Consider the following 20,855-nt stretch of genomic DNA (forward strand, 5'->3'; position numbering starts at 1 on the left):
AGTTTGCCTTTATTTCTACCTAGTTATTCTTCCATCGTCTATTCACAAGGTGACCTTTGCCAAACAGACTAAGTTCGTGTGTCACCATAATTCATCTATCATACAAAATAGCAGTATAAAGATCATCAACATGACAAGCAAGAAGTAGGGTGTTACCTCGATCTAAGGGCCTAAACCTGGGTAAATTTTCCTCGTATGCACCATCTGGATCTCTGACGCGTTTGCTATCCTCAGATGGATATTGTCGGTAAATTACCAAGACACACGTTCCATCTCCAATTTCGTGAGTTGGTGAAGGAACAAATTATTTTTGAAACGGAGGCAAAAGATTTGCCTCATCGATTAATTAAGAAGAAGAGAGTTGTCCGGTTAATTAATGGAAAACCGGGCGAAAACCAATACAAACAAATCACATGCGGACTACTCCCAAAGTCTAAACCCCCAAGATCGCACTGTCGACCCTACAGACATTTCCAACAAGCAACAGACCCAAGCCCACACGCATCTACATCGCAAAGGAATCCCCAAAAAGAACACCTCGGATGTAGAGAAATGACCCCCCAAAAACCACGATGATAAGCCAAACCATGAGGACGGCCCATAAGACCAAGGAGCAGCCATTAAGCAGCCATTAAGCAGCCGCATATGTAGTGTAGTTCCTTGCTTGCGAGTACTTTGGATGAGTACTCACGGTTGCTTTCTCCCCCCTTTTTCCCCCTTTCCTTCTTTCTGGTTGTCGCAACCAGATGCTGGAGTCCAGGAGCCAGACGCTACCGTCGACGACGACCCCTACTACACCGGAGGTGCCTACTACTACGTGCTGCCCGCTGACGACGACCAGGAGTAGTTAGGAGGATCCCAGGCAGGAGGCTTGCGCCTCTTTCGATCTGTATCCCAGTTTGTGCTAGCCTTCTTAAGGCAACTTGTTTAACTTATGTCTGTACTCAGATATTGTTGCTTCCGCTAACTCGTCTATGATCGAGCACTTGTATTCGAGCCCTCGAGGCCCCTGGCTTGTATTATGATGCTAGTATGACTTATTTATGTTTTAGAGTTGTGTTGTGATATCTTCCCGTGAGTCCCTGATCTTGATCGTACACGTTTGCGTGCATGATTAGTGTACGATTAAATCGGGGGCGTCACAAGGAGAGAGGCCAAAAGGAAGGAGGCCTGCGCCCCCCCTCTGGTCCGAATTGGACAAGGGGGGCAGCCCCCTTTTTCCTTCTCCCTCTCCTCCTCTTTTCTTCTCCAACAAGGAAAGGAGGAGTCCTACTCCCGGTGGGAGTAGGACTCCCCCCTTGGTGCGCCTCCCCCCTTGCTCCTATATATATGGGGGTGGGGGGGGCACCCCAAAGACACAACAACAATTGATCCTTGAGATCTATTAGCCGTGTGCGGTGCCCCCCTCCACCATAGTCCTCCTCGATAATATTGTAGCGGTGCTTAGGCGAAGCCCTGCGACGGTAGAACATCAAGATCGTCACCACGCCGTCGTGCTGATGGAACTCTCCCTCGACACTCGGCTGGATCAGAGTTCGAGGGACGTCATCGAGCTAAACGTGTGCTAGAACTCGGAGGTGTCGTAGTTTCGGTGCTTCATCGGTTGGGCCGTGAAGACGTACGACTACATCAACCACGTTGTTCTAACGCTTCCGCTTTCGATCTACAAGGGTATGTAGATTACACTCTCCCCTCTCGTTGCTATGCATCACCATGATCTTGCGTGTGCGTAGATTTTTTTTAAAATTACTACGTTCCACAACAGGTGCATAAAAGAAAAATGAAAACTAAATGCAAAAGACGCTCCAAGACTTGCACATAATGCATAAATGAAACGAATACGAAAACATACCGATACTTGTTGAAGAAAGAGGGGATGCCTTTCGGGGCATCCCCAAGCTTAGACGCTTGAGTCTCCTTGAATATTTACTTGGGGTGCCTCGGGCATCCCCAAACTTGAGCTCTTGCCTCTCTTCCTTTTCCTCATATCGAGACCTCCTCGTTTAGACACTTCATCCACACAAAACTTCAACTGAAAACTCGGTAAGATCCGTTAGTATAATAAAGCAAATCACCACTCTAAGTACTGTTGCAAACCAATTCAAATTTTGTTTTTGTATTTTGTCTACTGTAATATAAATTTTCCATGGCTTAATCTACTAATATAAATTGATAGATTCATCAAAACAAGCAAACTATGCATCAAAAACAGAATCTGTCAAAAACAGAATAGTCTGTAGCAATCTGAACATCAACCATACTTCTGGTACCTCAAAAATTCTACCAAAATTAGGAAACATAAAAAAGTTGTACATCAAAACAGTGCAAAAGGAATCAGAACTATTTGATGTTCCAGTTAAAAATGTAAAATCGCACACTACAGCCAAAGTTTCTGTCCCGCACCGTACAATTCAACAAGCATTGTAAACATCCTAAAGGCAAACCTTAGCACATTATTTTTATAATATAATGGAATTATACAAGGGTATAATTATCTTTGATGAAAGTTTCTGTAATTAAGATTCACAAAGTTTCTGTGAGCATGAACAAAGTTCAAGGAGCTCTTCCACTTTAACAATGCTTGTCTTTCTCACTTTCACTTTCCTTTTTGAAAAGTTTTGGGTTCCCCCCTTTATTTTTTTGTTTCTAAACTATATGAAAGCACTCAACAGAAATAAATGACCCTCTAAAACTTCCGGGTTGTCTCCCTGGCAGCGCTTTTTTTAATGCCATTAAGCTAGGCATTTAGTGCTCAAGTAATGAATCCACCCGAATCCCAAGGTATATCAAAGCCAATTTTAATTAACAATGATTTGTAATTTAGAAGTGAGCACAAAGTAACATATATCATGTAACAACAAAGTCTAACTCTCTTCCTATGCATCGGCATGTCATAAGAGAACAATTCATGCACACCAAGTAAAGGCCAATGCATAGTATAAGCAGTTTCTTGCAATTTTATCATATTGGAAACATAGAGAGGTGGAGATATAGTTCCTCTCTCATAATAATTGCAAGTAGGAGCAGAAAGCACATGCATATTATATCTATCGAAATCATCATGTGTAGTAGTAAAAGGCAACCCATCAATATAATCCTTAATGAGCACAAACTTCTCCGATAAAGTGTAGTAGGGAGAATTCGAAAAGATAATAGGACTATCATGCATGGGTGCAATAGCAACAATTTCATGTTTAACATAAGGAACTATAGCAAGTTCATCTCCATAAGCATAATTCATATTGGCATCTTGGCCACAAGCATAGCAAGCATCATCAAAAAGGGATATTTCAAGAGAATCAACGGGATCATAGCAATCATCATAGCAATCATCCTTCGGTAAGCACGAAATGGAATTAAACAATGTATGAGTTGAAGAGTTACTCTCATTAGAAGGTGGGCACGGGTGATCAATCCGCTCTTCCTCCTTTTGTTCTTCGCTTTCCTCATCATCTTTTTCATCTAATGAGCTCATAGTTTCATCAATTTCTTCTTCCATAGCTTCCTGCAAAATATTAGTCTCTTCTTGGACAGCGGAGACTTTCTCCATAAATGCATTAATATAGTAATTGTATTCATAATTTTCATAGAAATATCTAAGTATAGCAAGATTTTCAGGCCTATAAACACCACCATCATCAAAAGCTTCATACTTTTCAAACAAAGATTTAATTTCATAAGCAGCCTTAAAAGCAACAAATTCTTATATTTGTTCAACATCATAGTAATCATATATACCATTAGCATAAGAAGCTAAGGTTTCATTATCATAAAATTTGCATGAAAAGGGAAGGTGTGGAGCCTTCATCCTAGAGCAACAAGTAATATCATATCTCAAGCATAGATCCCGGGCATACCAACGCAACATAATAAATTGATCCCATAATAGTTTCCCTTTTTGTGTCGAGCGATAATCCCTAAAGTATTCACGTTGATCCAATGTGTCTCCCATTATAAAGTTGAATGGGGTTTTCTTAGTATTATCAAAGTAGTACATAATATCTCTCACATAATGAGATTCGAGGGTTTTAGTAGTTACCCCATCTTTATGAGTAGCAAGTACACCTAATTTTTTTGGTATTTCGTGTTCCATATCCATAACTAATGATAAAGAACAACTAAGAACAATAAATAAAATTTACTTAGTGATAAAGCAAACAAGCACACACGAGAATATTCACCCCACGCTATGACTCCCCGGCAACGGCGCCAGAAAAAGGTCTTGATAACCCACAAGTATACAGGATAGTTGTAGCCTCTTTCGATAAGTAAGAGTATCGAACCCAACGAGGAGCTAAAGGTAGAACAAATACTCTCTCAAGTCCTATTGGCCACTGATACGACTCTACGCACGCTTGACGTTCGCTTTACCTAGAACAAGTATGAAACTAGAAGTACTTTGTAAGTGTTGTTGGATAGGTTTGCAAGATAATAAAGAGCACGTAAATAAAAGCTAGGGGCTGTATAGATAAAGAATCAATAAAGTAAATATAGCGAGTGTGGATAAGTGGTGGTAGGAGTTGTGAAATTGTCCCTAAGCAATTGACTACATTAGTAGACCGGTAATCACTATTGCAATTCTATTTGAGGGAGAGGCATAAGCTAACATACTTTCTCTACTTGGATCATATGCACTTATGATTGGAACTCTAGCAAGCATCCGCAAATACTAAAGATTCATTAAGGTAAAACCCAACCATAGCATTAAAGTATTAAGTCCCCTTTATCCCATACGCAAACAACCTACTTACTCGGGTCTGTGCTTCTGTCACTCACGCCACCCACCATAAGCAAATCATAAACATATTGCAAACCCTGCAGCGGGAATCCCTCACGCTTGCGCGACACGGAGAGCACAATAGGACATCACTAATAATAAAACATGCAAATCAAACCAATCATAGCAATTCATCAATCACCGATAGGATAACGAAAAATCTACTCAGACATCATAGCATGGCAACACATCATTGGAAAATAATATGAAGCATAAAGCACCATGTTCAAGTAGAGGGTACAACAGGTTGTGGGAGAGTGGACCGCTGGATATAGATGGGAGAAGGTGATGGAGATGTTGGTGAAGATGGTGGAGGTGTTGGTGAAGACCGCGGTGATGATGATGGCCCCCAGCAGCGTTCGGGCGCCACCGGAAGCAAGGGGGAGAGAGACCGCCTTGTTCTTATTCTTCCTTGACCTCCTCCCTAGATGGGAGAAGGGTTTCCCCTCTGGTCCTTGGCTCCCATGGTGTGGGAGGGGCGAGAGCCCCTCCGAGATTGGATCTATCTCTCTGTTTCTGCATTCTTTGATTCTACCCCTTCACCGTTTCTTTTATATCCGGAGATCCGTAACTCCGATTGGGGTGAATCTTTCGTCCAGATTTTTCTCGTAAAATTATCTTTCTTGCGGCAAAAGAAGAGCGCCAACCGCCTTACAGGTGGCCCACGAGAGTCCAGGGCACGCCCAGGGGGGGAGGGTGCGTCCCCCTGTCTCGTGGCCACCTCGGACACCGTTTCGCGTTGATTCTTCCTCCGGAAAATCCAAAATATTCCAAAATAATTCTTCGTCCATTTTTACCCCATTTGGATTCTGTTTGATATTGGTTTTCTGCAAAACATAAAACATGCAACAAACAGGAACTGGCACTGGGCACTGGATCAATATGTTAGTCCCAAAAATAGTATAAAAAGTTGCCAAGAGTATATGAAAGTTGAAGAATATTGGCATGGAACAATCAAAAATTATAGATATGACGGAGACGTATCACACATATTACCAAGTTTATGATATAGCTACCATGTTTACTCATGATGATAAATCTCGCTACTTTTACATCCTTAAGATATTTCCGTTCTCATTAAAGGGTGATGCTAAGACTTGGTATAATTCTCTTGCTCCTGGTTGTGTGCGTAGTCCCCAAGATATGATTTATTACTTCTCTGCTAAATATTTCCCGCTCATAAGAAACAAGCTTCCTTGCGGGAAATATATAATTTTGTGCAAATCAAAGAAGAGAGTCTCCCACAAGCTTGGGGGAGGCTTCTCCGATTACTAAATGCTTTGCCTGATCATCCTCTTAAGAAAAATGAAATACTTGATATCTTTTATAATGGACTAACCGATGCTTCCAAGGACCACTTGGATAGTTGTGTTGGTTGTGTTTTCAGGGAAAGAACAGTCGATGAAGCTGAATTACTATTGAATAATATGTTGACTAATGAAAATAATTGGACCCTTCCTGAGCCAATTCCTGAGTCAATTCTTGAACCAATTGAGCCAACTCCTGAGCCTATTCCTAAACCCACTCCGAAGAAGAGAGATGTTTTATTTCTCAGTCCTGAAGATATGCAAGAGGCAAAGAAATCAATGAAAAAAAGGTATAAAAACCGAAGATGTTAAGAATTTATCACCTATTGAAGAAATACATGGTCTTAATCTACCGCCTGTTGAAGAACCACATTGTCTTGATAACCCGACACAGGTAGTAAAGGTAAATTCTCTTTATAGATATGATAAGGTTGAAATCCCCTCTACTAAATTTCATAGCCCATGCTTAGATGAATTTGATGACTTTATGGCTAGACAAGAAAGTTTTAATGCTTATGTTGGTAGAGAGTTAAAGAATAATGCTTTCGAGATAGGACGCGTGAGCGATAATATGGCTAGAGTTAAAGGTGAACTTAAACTCATTAGCAAATATGCGTCTATGGTTGCTACTCAAGCTGAGCAAGTACTTAAAGCTCAAAATGATTTGCTTGATGGATTAAATAATAAAAATGACTTCGCTGTTAGAGTGGCTACTAGAACTGGTATAATGACTCAGGAACCTTTGTATCCTGAAGGCCACCCTAAGAGAATCGAGCAAGATTCTCAGAGAAATAATTTAGAAGCACCTAGTTCTTCCAAAAAGAAGAAAAAGAAAAATGATAAGACTTTGCATGCTTCTAGTGAACCTGTTGTAGACACACCTAAGAATCCCAATGATATTTCTATTTCTGATGCTGAAACACAATCAGGTGATGAACATGAACCTAGTGATAATGTTAATGATAATGTTCATGTTGATGCTCAATCTAGCAAAAATAACGAAGTAGAAATTGAACCTGTAGTTGATCTTGATAACCCACAATCAAAGAATCAATGTTATGATAAGAGAGATTTTGTTGCTAGGAAGCACGGTAAAGAAAGAGAACCATGGATTCAAAAACCCATGCCCTATCCTCCTAAACCATCCAAGACAAAGGATGATGAGGATTTTGAGCGCTTTGCTGAAATGATTAGACCTATCTTCTTACGTATGCGCTTAACTGATATGATTAAAGTAAACCCTTATGCTAAATATATGAAGGATATCATTACAAACAAAAGAAAGATAACGGAAGCTAAAATTTCCACCATGCTTGCTAATTACACTTTTAAGGGTGGAATACCAAAGAAACTTGGAGATCCGGGTGTACCAACTATACCATGCTCCATTAAAAGAAACTACGTTAGAACTGCTTTATGTGATCTTGGAGCCGGTGTTAGTGTTATGCCTCTCTCTTTATATCGTAGACTTGAATTGAATAAGTTGACACCTATTGATATATCTTTGCAGATGGCTGATAAATCAACTGCCATACTTGTCGGTATTTGTGAGGATGTGCCTGTTGTAGTTGCAAATGTCACTATCTTAACGGACTTTGTTATTCTTGATATTCCCGAGGACGATAGTATGTCGATTATCCTTGGTAGACCCTTTTTGAATACTGCAGGGGCTGTTATTGATTGCAACAAAGGCAATGTCACTTTTCATGTTAATGGTAATGAGCATATGGTACACTTTCCGAGGAAACAATCTCAAGTTCATAGAATCAATTCTATTGGAAAAGTTCCAACTATCATTATTGGAGGTTTTGAATTTCCTCTCCCTACTGTCAAGAAAATTATGATATTCTTATTGTTGGGGATTTTCATATCCCCATTGAGGTAACTTAGTGTTATTCGAAATTTCTCCGGTTCCGTGTTATTCGGGATGAGTTTGTTAACAAGACTTGATCAACCTTGTTAGTGGATTCATTTTGATGGTCATGAGATGGATGAAACTAGAAGGAACAACCTTCTCTACCCTCTTTTTACTTTCTGTTATTTAGAATAAATAAAGCAAAAATAGTATTATCCGTCTGTTTTTTGAATTATCCGTGCAACAAAATTATCCTGAAAATAAAATTGCTCCAAATGCCCTGCAAATTTAGTATGATTTTTATGGAATATTTGAGGATTTTAGGCACTGAAATCACTGCAGGAGGGGCAAGCACCAGGCCACGAGAGTGGAGGGCGCGCCCACCCCACCTAGGCGTGCCCCCCTATCTCATGGGCCCCTGGTGGGCCCCCTCCACTCATGCCAGCACCCACACACTTCATCTTCTATCCAAAAAAATCCCCATCCAGCTCAAGCACAAGTTCTAACTCATTTTGCTGCGATTTCGATCTCCTTGCTCAAAGCTCCATTCACAAAACTGCTTTGGGAGATTGTTGCTTGGTATGCAACTCCTCCATTGGTCCAAATAGTTTTTGTTCTAGTGCTTTATTCATTGCAATTTTTTGCTGCATAGGTGACCATGTTCTTGAGCTTGCATGTTAAATTTATGAGGTCCCAAGCATTTCTAATGCATGATATAGGCTCTAGGCACTTGTAGGAGTAGTTGCTACCATTCTTCTTAAGTTTTATTCACTTTTATTTCAAAGTTACTAAATTTTCAAAAAAAATTCAAAAAATAATTATGTCTAGGAGAATGTACCAAGGTGGTTCCTCGGTAAAGAAAGGGCCCAGGATTGCTATGCGTGAGCAAGATGTTGAATTACCGAGGGACGCGGATGTACGAGCTTGTGAGTGGCCATCAGATGATTTTATGGTCGAAGCAGGCTTTAAGGAGGAATTTGACGTATGTGTGTAATGCTGAGCTGGAGGACTTCTTACTAGATAAGTGTCCTCAGTACTATCAATTGACTGATTCCTTTGTTCGGAGGTTTAAATATAATTGTACGCGTAATTCTCCTAGTGTCCTATTTGATATTTATGATACATCTTATACCATGGACTTAGAGGATTTTACAACTGCTTGCAAACTTCCGCAGTGGGGTAATATTAATGATCCTCACAAATCTGAATTTAGAGATTTCCTTGCTAGTATTACTGTGGGAGAATCCAGGGACATAACACAAGCTATCATAGGAAGCATTCATTTTCCTGCTATACATTATTTTGGTCTCTTCATTGGTAGATGCATTAACGGTAAAGATGAAGCATATCATATGTGTGTCCATGATCTCTGTGTACTCAAGAGTGCTGCGTTAGGTTATAAAGGTTATAACTTGGGGGCAATAGTTGCACGTAGGTTGCAGAATAATGGTAGAGCTGGAGATTTATTTTGAGGAATTTATACAACCCGTGTGGCTAATTATCTTGGTATAGCTCCACGAGAGGGGGATGTGATGATACGTCCTGCTTATTTAGATTATGATGCTATGGTCAACCATCATTTTCTTAGGAGGAATGAACAATTCCTCCATTATCGAGTAATCTATAACAGACGCAATGTCGTCCATCGTACTCTTCCTGCTCCTCTCCTTTTTGATTATCAGGCAAAAGGAAGATATGTTGTTACCATGGAGGAAGTAGCTGAACACGAGGGGAGAGCGGAGGCAGCTCGCCAACATGCTGCAGCTCAGGAGGCGGTTGCTGCTGCATCTCAGTACGACCCCAGTTACAACTACGGGTATCAACCAGGCTATCCTTGGCATTAGACCAACTTAGGCCAAAAGCCTAAGCTTGGGGGAGTATGTATTTCTCACCGACCTTACATTTATGTTTCACACACTAGTCGTCGGTGCTCATACTCTTTCATTGTATTATCCATGTTAGTTTACATTTCTTTATCTAGTTTTCTTCTTGTGTGTTTGATAAACCTTAAGAAAAACCAAAAAAATAGTTAATTTAACTTCTATGCTTGTAGTAGAATTAAAATGAAAACCCAAAAAGATTTCTTGTTCTTCTTTTTACTTGTTGGAGCTTTCCCGTGTAAATAGTTTTATTTTCTTTTCTTTTCTTTGGGGGTCGAGAGTAGAAGACCATATTGAAAATGTTTAGTGGCTCTCATATGCATGATTCTTTATTTAACTTAGAGCCCATATTACCTTGTCTTCTCTCTTTTGAGTTGAATGCTTGCAGATTCCAGCTTAGTCCAATGCACGTGCACTATTATTATTATACACATCGTTCGGTCGTGCAAGTGAAAGGCAATAATGACGATATATGATGGACTGATTGAGTGAGAAAAGCTGGTATGAACTCGACCTCTCTTGTTTTTGTAAATATGATGAGTTCATCGTTCCTGATTCAGCTTATTATGAAGTAAACATATTTGCAATGAAATTTAGAGATTATAGTTGCTTGTGCCATGCTTGATTAGCTATGATTTATAATGGTTTACCTTGCATGCCAACATGCTATTAGAATGATTATGATATGGTATGATGGGATGGTATCCTCCTTTGAATGAATTGAGTGACTCGACTTGGCACATGTTCACACATGTAGTTGAAACAAATCAACATAGCCTTCATGATATTTATGTTCATGGTAGATTATATCCTACTCATGCTTGTATTCGGTGTGAAGTAATTTTAATGCATGTTTATGACTGTTGTCGTTCTCTCAGTTGGTCGCTTCCCAGTCTTTTGCTAGCCTTGACTTGTACTAAGCGGGAATACTGCTTGTGCATCCAAACTCCTTAAACCCCAAAGTTGTTCCATATGAGTCCACCATACCTTCCTATATGCGGTATCTACCTACCATTCTAAGTAAATTTGTATGTGCCAAACTCCAAACCTTCAAATGAAATTCTGTTTTGTATGCTCTACCAGCTCATGTTTCAACTAGGGTTGCCTATATCTTCCATGCTAGGTGGGTTATTCTCAAGAGGAGTGGACTCTGCTCCTCATTCACGAGAAAGGGCCGGTAACCGGGATGCCCAGTCCCATGATCCAAAAAGATCAAAGCAAATCAAAATAATTAAACAAAACTACCCCAGGGTTGTTGTTAGTTGGAGGCACTCATTGTTTCGAGCAAGCCATGGATTGATGCTTGTTGGTGGTTGGGGGAGTATAAACCTTTACCATTCTGTTTGGGAACTGCCTATAATGCATGTAGTATGGAAGATACAGCCATCTCATAGTTGTTGCGTTGACAGCAAAAGTATGCCGCTCAAAATGTTATTCAATCTCTATTTTAAAATCTAGCTCTGACACCTCTACAAATCCCTGCTTCCCTCTGCGAAGGGCCTATCTATTTACTTTTATGCCGAGTCCTCACCCTTCTTATTAAAAAGCACCCGCTGGAGAGCACACTGTCATTTGCATTCATTACTATTGGTTTATATTGGGTATGACTTGACTGGATCTCTTTTACCATGAATTACAATGTTTAGTCAGTCCTTGATCTTTAAAGTGCTCTGCATTTATGTTTGCGGTCTCAGGAAGGGCTAGCGAGATACCATTTTGTTATATCATACTATGATTGTTTTGAGAAAGTGTTGACATCCGAGTTTTATTATTATGGCTTGCTAGCGGATTATGCCATTGATATGAGTAATTGTGAGACCGAGGTGTTATTGTGAGTATGGTTAGTTCATAATATTTGCTGAAACCTGAATGCTGGCTTTGCATGTTTACAACAACAAGAGCAAACAGAGTTTGTAAAAGTTTTTCTTTATCACTTTCAGTTTATCAGCTGAATAGCTTGAGGACAAGCAAAAGGTTTAAGCTTGGGGGAGTTGATACGTCTCCAATGTATCTACTTTTCCAAACACTTTTGCCCTTGTTTTGGACTCTAACTTGCATGATTTGAATGAAACTAACCCGGACTGACGCTGTTTTCAGCAGAACTGCTATGATGTTGTTTCATGTGTAGAAGACAAAAGTTCTCGAAATGTCCTGAAAATCCTCGAAGGCACTTTTTGGAAAATATAAAAAATACTGAAGAAAGAATCAAGACTAGGGGGCCCACACCCTGTCCACGAGGGTGGGGGCGCGCCCTCCCCCTGGGCGTGCCCCCTTGTCTCGTGGGCCCCCTGAGGCTCCGCCGACCTCAACTCCAACTCTATTTATTCCGTCTCGCGGAGAAAAAAATCGGAGAGAAAGTTTCATCATGTTTTACGATACGGAGCCGCCGCCAAGCCCTAATCTCTCTCGGGAGGGCTGATCTGGAGTCCGTTCGGGCTACGGAGAGGGGGATTCGTCGTCGTCATCACCAACCATCCTCCATCACCAATTTCATGATGCTCACCGACGTGCGTGAGTAATTCCATCGTAGGCTTGCTGGACGGTGATGGGTTGGATGAGATTTACCATGTAATCAAGTTAGTTTTGTTAGGGTTTGATCCCTAGTATCCACTATATTCTGAGATTGACGTTGCTATGACTTTGCTATGCTTAATGCTTGTCACTAGGGCCCGAGTGCCATGATTTCAGATCTGAACCTATTATGTTTTCATGAATATATGTGTGTTCTTGATCCTATCTTGCAAGTCTATAGTCACATATTATGTGTTATGATCCGATAACCCCGAAGTGACAATAATCGATACTTCTCGGTGATGACCTTAGTTTGAGGAGTTCATGTATTCACTATGTGTTAATGCTTTGGTCCGGTTTTCTATTAAAAGGAGGCCTTAATATCCCTTAGTTTCCGCTAGGACCCCGCTGCCACGGGAGGGTAGGACAAAAGATGTCATGCAAGTTCTTTTCCATAAGCACGTATGACTATTTACGGAATACATGCCTACATTACATTGATGAATTGGAGCTAGTTCTGTGTCACCCTATGTTATAGCTATTACATGAGGAATCGCATCCGACATAATTATCCATCATTGATCCAATGCCTACGAGCTTTTCATATCTTGTGCTTCGCTTATTTACTTTTCTGTTGCTATTGTTACAATCACTACAAAACCCAAAAACATTACTTTTGCTGCCGTTACCTTTATTATCATATTACTTTGCTACTAAATACTTTGCTGCAGATACTAAGTTATCCAGGTGTGGTTGAATTGACAACTCAACTGCTAATACTCAAGAATATTCTTTGGCTCCCCTTGTGTCGAATCAATAAATTTGGGTTGAATACTTTACCCTCGAAAGTTGTTGCGACCCCTACACTTGTGGGTTATCATGACTGCATATACTATATTGATGCTACAGTATCATATGTTCGCGCTTTTTTTACGGGGGTGAGTGGGTGGGCGGGATTGATGTGTTTTTATAGGCTGGTTTGTTGCCGATTGATTTCAAAATTTGTTGACGTAGTCAAAATGTGAATGAAGTCCAAAATTATATACCTTAATTGAATGGGAGGGATTCAAAATTAGGAAGCATAGTGAATTAAAAGAATGACATAGCTCCTTGACAAATTTTGTTGAGCCGATCAAAACCGGGTGACCAAATTTTAAATTGAAGACCTTAGTTAGTTGTGAGGCCTTAAAATTTTGGGAGCATGGTGTAACTAATAGACTACTCCCTTTTCCATCTATATAGGGCCTAATGTGTTTTTCTAGACTAACTTTGACCACATGTTAGATCAATAATATATGAAATGCAAGTTGCACAGATCATACCATCAAATTTGTACGTGAGAGGAGCTTCCAATGATATATTTTTCACATTATGCATCTTATATACTATTACTTTTGTCATTAGTCAAATGCGATCTCGTAAAATACATTAGGCCCTATATATACAGAAGGAGGGAGTAGAAGGGTTGGGAGCGCTTTGCTGCATCATTGGTGTTGCTGGGTTTCTTTAAAAATAATTACTCACTCTATCTTAAAATATAAGGTGTGTTACTTTTTGGAAAATACAAACCTTTAAAGTTTGATCAAATTTGTAAAGAAATATATAAAAATCCATAATATCAAATTGTTATGATTACATTCATCATGAAATGAATTTCCATAGTTTTCTTAATGTTGTGGATGTTGCTATTTTTTGCTCTGAATTTGGTCAAAGTTAAAGAAATTTGACTTTTTAAAAACTAACACTACTTATATTTTGGAACTGATGGAATATTTAGTTTGGCGGGTGGAGGAGATGATGGAGTGTGTTTTATTTATATTTTGTAGCGCAGTGATTTGATGGGCCTTTTGTTGGGTAACGTAGTAATTTCAAAAAAAATCCTACGCACACGCAAAATCATGGTGATGCATAACAACGAGAGGGGAGAGTGTTGTCCACGTACCATCATAGACCGAAAGCGGAAGTGTTAGAACAACGCGGTTGATGTAGTCGTACGTCTTCACGGCCCGATCGATCAAGCACCGAAACTATGGCACCTCCGAGTTCTAGCACACGTTCAGCTCGATGACGTCCCTCGAACTCCGATCCAGCCGAGTGTCGAGGGAGAGTTCTGTCAGCATGACAGCGTGGTGACGATCTTGATGTTCTACCGTCGCAGGGCTTTGCCTAAGCACCGCTACAATATTATCAGGGAGGACTATGGTGGAGGGGGGCACCGCACATGGCTAAGAGATCAAGAGATCAATTGTTGTGTCTCCAAGGGGTGCCCCCCTCCCTGTATATAAAGGAGTGGAGGAGGGGGAGGGCCGACCCTCTCTATGGTGCACCCTTAGGAGGAGTCCTACTCCCACCGGGAGTAGGATTCCCCCCCCCCCCTTCCAAGTAGTAGGAGTAGGAGTCAAGGAAAGGGGAGGGAGAAGAGAAGGAAGGAGGGGGCGCAGCCCCTCCCCCTAGTCCAATTCGGACTAGGCCTTGGGGGGGGCGTCCAACCTCTCCTCTCTCTTTCCCCTAAAGCTCAATAAGGCCCATATACTCCTCGGCGAATTCCCATAACTCTCCGGTACTCCGAAAAATACCCGAATCACTCGGAACCTTTCCAAAGTCCGAATATAGTTGTCCAATATATCGATCTTTATGTCTCGACCATTTTGAGACTCCTCGTCATGTCCCTGATCTCATCTGGGACTCCGAACTCCTTCGGTACAACGAAACCTTAAGCGTGCGGACCCTACGGGTTCGAGAATTATGTAGACATGACCGAGAAACGTTTCCGGTCAATAACCAATAGCGGAACCTGGATGCTCATATTGGCTCCTACATATTCTACGAAGATCTTTATCGGTCAAACCGCAAACAACATACGTTGTTCCCTTTGTCATCGGTATGTTACTTGCCCGAGATTCGGTCGTCGGTATCTCAATACCTAGTTCAATCTCGTTACCGGCAAGTCTCTTTACTCATTACATAATGCATCATTCCGTAACTAACTCATTAGCTACATTGCTTGCAAGGCTTATAGTGATGTGCATTACCGAGAGGGCCCAGAGATACCTTTCCGACAATCGGAGTGACAAATCCTAATCTCGAAATACGCCAACCCAACATGTACCTTCGGAGACACCTGTAGAGCTCCTTTATAATCACCCAGTTACGTTGTGACGTTTGGTAGCACACGAAGTGATCCTCCGGTAAACGGGAGTTACATAATCTCATAGTTATAGGAACATGTATAAGTCATGAAGAAAGCAATAGCAACATACTAAATGATCAAGTGTTAAGCTAACGGAATGGGTCAAATCAATCACATTATTCTCCTAATGATGTGATCCCGTTAATCAAATGACAACTCATGTCTATGATTAGGAAACTTAACCATCTTTGATTAACGAGCTAGTCAAGTAGAGGCATACTAGTGACACTATGTTTGTCTATGTATTCACACATGTATTATGTTTCCGGTAATACAATTCTAGCATGAATAATAAACATTTATCATGAAATAAGGAAATAAATAATAACTTTATTATTGCCTCTAGGGCATATTTCCTTCACCTTTTGTGTTGTGGTTCTGTGTTATTCACTAACCAACATATATTTATGGGTGGGGGAATTTTTGGGTCGGTGGATGCATGTACTATATTGGTGCTACAGTGTCACATGGTGGCGCTTCTTTTTCTAGGTGGTGGGAGGGTGCACGGGATTGATGTATTTTTAGGGGCAGCTTGTGATTGATTGATTTGAAAAATTGTCGGCCCGGTCAAAATCGTAAACCAAATCCAAAATTGAATACCTAAATCAATTGAATGAAAGAGCTTCAAAATTAGAGTATATAGGGAATTAAAAGAATTGAATGGAAGATTTCCTTGAGAAAATGTTGATCGGTCAAAATCGGGTGACTCAATTCTAAATTGAAGGCATCAGTTAATTGTAAGGCCTTAAAAATTAGGAAGCATAGCTTATAGTATAAAATAATTAAATTCGTGTGCTTTGAGAAATTGTTGACCCTATCAAAATTAGGTGACCCAATTCCAATTGAACCTTAATTGAATGTGAGCTCTTTAAAACTAGGGATCATAGTGCTATATATATTTATAATTTTGTTTGATCAACAAAATAGTCATACACCATCGTGGTTCAGGGGTCTTCCACCTGCAAATTGTCTCTTACACTTCGTTATCTGATTTTTATCTACATGGCTCATAGTTAATGAAGAAGATGTTGCAATTGCCTCTTCGCTTAGATAGTCTTTCCACACAATCTAATATAAAAATCATTAAATCTTGTACTCATACTTTAGTTTAGACTCGGGTATTCTTTTACATTTAAATAGCTAGCCACCACTCACTAGACCGACGAGGTCGACCAAGGGACTTCTCCCGATCTGGATCTCGCACCACCAGACTCCACCGGCAGCAGATCCGGCGACTTGGAGTTCCCGGCTGTTGGATCCACCAGGGAAGCGGGTTGTAGGGGAAGGAAGGACCATGACTTCAGATCTGGTACAAGGGACACACCAGGGGGCCTCAGGCAGAGCTCCTCCACTGTCGTCGCCTCGTCACCCTAGCTACCGAGGACACTAGCTAACATCCGTGGTTGCTGCCCCTGGCCAAAATGGCCAAGCCGCCGCACCACCCGAGGCCGCCGCCCCGGCGCACCAGAAGTCCTCCGACCCACCGAGCAAAGCAGCCAACGCTTCGCCACCACCGTCATCGATAGCCGTCCCTACAACTGTCTCTAGTGATGGCGAGAGAAGAGAGGGAAGGTGGGTGGTTGCGCGGCGGAAACCCTAGTCGCCCGCGGGGGGGGGGGGGGGGCGACACAAATGACGATGTGATAATGAGAAATGAGAGTGGATAACCATGGTAGGCATTGAACGACAATGACTTTAATCATGGCTTGTGTGCTTGATCGGAAGACTTGTCTTGAATATATGCATATACAACCTTATTTTATCCGAATTTCGCTCTTTAGTGTTTTAATTTTGCTCTTTTCTTTGCGTGCTCTACCGGCAAGTTGACCCTTGGTAATGTTGCTGAGGGCAGCTGCTCGAATGATGCAGGAGAAGGCAATGCCTCTAAGAAGCAAAAGGGGAGGCCGCGAAGGTTGACCACTTGTACGAGGAAGTTTTCTAACCCACTTCCATGGATTTGTTTCTCATCCTTGATACCTTCCATCCTTAATTACATGAACACTATTCCAAGGGGTCATTGTTTCGAAGATGAACGTCGGATGGCTCAAGGATGTCAATGAAAGGGTTGTCATGGATCAAGTGTGGCTAGGCTTTGCCATTGCTCACTCGCTGTTGATCGGCTACTTCTTAACCTTTAAAGTCCCGAACCAGGATGTTTACATGGTCATCGTCTTCAACCGCTACTGCGTAGAGATGGTCATCAAGTGCGGCGAGCAGGAGCACGAGCCAAACCTTGCCATGATCGTTGCGCGAGGGTTTATTAATCTCCATTTGTTAGTACTCCATCTGTTCCTAAATATTTGTCTTTTTTAGAGATTTTAAATAGACTATCATATATGGATGTATATAGACATGTTTTAGAGTGTAGATTCACTCATTTTGCTCCGTATATAGTCACTTGTTGAGATCTTTAGAAAGACAAATACTTTCTCCCAAGCCCATATGTGGGCAGGTGCAACCGGAGCAGCTGCATAGGGCGCCCCTAATTTTTTAAATACAGTACATGATTATTAATACTAAGTTAATCTGGTATTACTAGAGATTAAACTGTTAAGAAATAAAATATGTAATCAATTGTATGGAAGGGATGCCTTCCAGGAGGTGTCTGTTGGGAAAGAGGTGTCTCCCCAACACACCCCTTCAGGCTGTATATAAGTGGGTCTCCTACATTGCAATGGAAAGAGAGGATCATTTGTGTCTCTTTTTTGTCTCCTTTACTTTGATACTTCAACACCTTATCAGCACTTCGCTCTCCGTTGAGACCAAAAGGCCATCAGAGACGGACGAACTTGCATCGGCGACGATGGCTCGACATGGCTGCTTGGTGCAGCCCGCTACCGGCGTGAAGGGGCGCCAAGCCTGTGCGGCGGATCTCGACCTCAGCGCTGCTCCTTCCGGTGTGATCGCGTGAACCTTCGAAATCGATCGCTGATGCACTCCATTAGGACGTCCACGGCAAAGACGTCCATGTATCGGCATGCATACATGCATCGCTACAGGGAAATCGATCAGGGAGACGTTAATTTATTTGTCTTCTTGTGATTAAGATCAGCAATCTAACGAATTGTGTTCTCACTACGTGAATCTCTTCACTGAATCGGCAGACACGGGAAGGAGGATCAACCTCCAGTGCATGGCGCGGTGATGCCCCCGGCAGCGGCGCTCCGCCCAGGCCGGCATCCACCCAAGAAACCGATTTAGGAGAAAGCTAACTGCTTTTCTATTTCTGATTAGCATGATCCTATGAATAATTGTGTTTCCTTCAATCAGGGATCATGTATCTAGAAACTGATCGGTCTTGATGGCGGTTTCCCCACGGGCGTTCACGGAGGCAGCGTGACGCCTGAGGCCCGGCGTTGATGTCCCTGGTGAGCGCGGCCATCGGATTCGGCGAGTTGCTTGACAAGGAGCACGGAGCACGAAGTGAGCGGGGCTTCGTCCATGCACAGGCCCTTTGCGGCCAGCGGCGGTTACAAATGGCTAACACTCATGCACGCACGGGATTAGGAATTGCACATTCTCTCCATGGCCATCATGGCAAGCGCCAAAAGAATTGATCTAATTGCTACAGGATAAGGCCCTTCCTAGGATCGATCTCTGGCGTGGTGGCATTCGGCCACGGCTACTTGCGGAACGGCGGCGGCACACCGCGGAGGCGCAAGGCGAGACGACGGCTCCCCATTGACCAGGCGAATCTTGACGCACACTTTCGCGTGAGACGAAGCAGCGGCCTAGCGCGACTCTCCATGTGGCATCGGCGATGACAGGCCGGTGCGAGGCGAGGCTAAACAGCAACCACGCTATCCAGGAGCGATTGGCTGCATGGACGCCAAACTTCTCTCTAAGAAAGATCTGGGGAATCGATCCTGATGGATGAATACATATCTCGTTCATTTGTTCTCATTTTGATTAAACAAATACACTAATCAATTCTGTTTGAGAACAAAAAATCAACAGACGGACCGAAGCCAACAACCAAGGTCAGCATGGCGCTCCGGCGCTCGGCAACATCAAACTAGCGATAGCCTCGTCGAGGACGCTATGAACAGCCGTGGCATAGTTCTTCCTCAGCGGCGATTGATGCCGACCACAGTGGTACCGTGCCTTCAGAGCAAATATACACGGTATAGACTTGCTGGATTGCATAATAACTGATTATGCATCATTTTACATCATGTAAAATGACCATGGAGGCCCTAAGTCCTCATATGTGTTGCACAAGTATGTTTATACTTCTGCATTTATTTGTATTACATGAGTAATACTGTTGCAAAGCTATATGTTGATTCCATTATTCACATGGAATATGGAATTTGCTTGCAAGTTTGGAAACATGAGGTAGTGAAGTGTATGACACTGCTTGACTCTGTCAAATTTACATTTGTCAAAAGGAATCGACAAATGGCACCTATGGCTTAATTGCAGATTATCCAATATTATTGTGAGGTCTATATTATGTCATTCTGACATAATGACTACCTTCAATTTTGCACACAACTTATAGATTGCATTATTGGCAACGAATTAATTTCGTTCACAACTGAGAGGTCTAAACCACACCATGTGGCGATTACCTTCAATGTGTTTTTAATTAACATAAGGTTGTGGGATGCTCCATAAGAGTGAGGTCTACACTACTTAGTAGTGATTATCTCCATATATTCAATGCAAAATGAAGGCACAAATCTTATGACATAGTCATTATGAGACCTACACCGTGGTGACTACCTTCATGATATTTGTTTTCCAAATAATTGGAAATTTCATAGCATTTGTCATTGGTTGTGGACTATAGTGTTAAATACTCCATCAGGAGATGAATCCAAGGCAGTGGTGACTATGCTGCATATTATGCTATGAAGAGAATTATGCAAAACACTTGCATATTTTGATGATTACCTTCCATGCATACACAACTTATGAGACGACGTCATAGCTATGAATTAAGTTTCATGCACAGCTGAGAGGTTCACGTCATTTATTGTGATTACCTTCATGTGTTATAAATAACATAAGGTTGTGGAGGCTATGATCAATGGGAATTGTCCATAAGAGTGAGGCACCACTAGGTGGTCGACTACCTCTATGTATTTTAAGGAAATTAAAGGTTTGTCCCTTTTGAGGTGACTACCTTTACTTGGAAGATCTACACCACAATGTGATGTTCTTCTGGAAGGCTTGCCCTATGGGTCACTAAGAATCACCATCACCCATGATTATGCTTAGCCGTAGCATTTTCACCCTATACTTAATTTACTGAAGGTAATTAATGCATGCGAATTTCATGCAACATATTGGTTGACCTTTTGGAAAGGAAATGTGATGAGATGACATT

General features: G+C 41.6%; 1 protein-coding gene across 1 annotated transcript in view; it reads right to left on the reverse strand.

Moving 5' to 3' along the window:
- Positions 1 to 312: 312 nt before the first annotated feature.
- Positions 313 to 20,855, reverse strand: part of LOC123161366 (uncharacterized) — a 35,672-nt gene continuing 15,129 nt past the window's right edge. The window contains exon 2 of the mRNA XM_044579208.1: positions 313 to 568. The gene's annotated coding sequence lies outside the window, so the exon portion shown is untranslated. The remainder of the gene's footprint in view (positions 569 to 20,855) is intronic.

This window comes from Triticum aestivum, chromosome 7B (assembly GCF_018294505.1).
Source record: "Triticum aestivum cultivar Chinese Spring chromosome 7B, IWGSC CS RefSeq v2.1, whole genome shotgun sequence".
NCBI classification, from domain to species: Eukaryota; Viridiplantae; Streptophyta; class Magnoliopsida; order Poales; family Poaceae; genus Triticum; species Triticum aestivum.